Raw genomic sequence first — 659 nt, 5'->3', positions numbered from 1 at the left:
TCGGATGATGTCTTAATGATTCTTTTGGTTTCTGTGTCGGCTCATAAGCACGGACACGGATGATGAAGTTCATGACAAACGCACGTTTGTGATGTTTGATGACACAACATGCAGAGGATGGGAACCTTCTCCCTTCATCAGCAGAATCTACATGGAGCGGCCTGAACAGACGACACACGGGGGGGGGGGGGGGGGGTGCTTCTAAAGTGTCCCGGTCACATGACCTTTCCCTCTGCAGCTCCGTTCCTTCTGCTGGTTGATCCTGTGACTGAAGTGAGGTGGAGGTGTGTAGTCCTACGGTCTCATCTGCATTTTGCTCCAAGTGCAGGAAGCAGGTGTTGCTGGATGGAGATGGGCTTTTAAGTTGTTTAATCTCAACATTTGATGATCATCGGTGTGGATTATAAAGGTTTCTGACGGCGAGTAAGAATGAAAGCAGTAAATTCAAAAAGGCTCACAGCTGGTAAGGAACTGATGTCTGACTCCTCCCCTTAAAGGCAGCGCTCTCTTTGGCCCAGCAGCACAACTTTCCATTGCATTCGTCTATCAGCTGCAATCCACACAGACGCCATCCTCATTCAGATACAGAGCAGCTGCTGCTGGAAAGTCATCCTCAAACTCCAGTTCAACAGCATCCATCCATCCGTCCATCCCTCCAT

The sequence above is a fragment of the Oryzias latipes genome, chromosome 9 (genome assembly GCF_053564925.1).
Source record: "Oryzias latipes strain Hd-rR chromosome 9, Olatipes_Hd-rR_3.1".
Lineage (NCBI taxonomy): Eukaryota > Metazoa > Chordata > Actinopteri > Beloniformes > Adrianichthyidae > Oryzias > Oryzias latipes.
The sequence above is the reverse complement of the archived record's forward strand: the minus strand, read 5'-3'. Positions refer to the sequence as shown.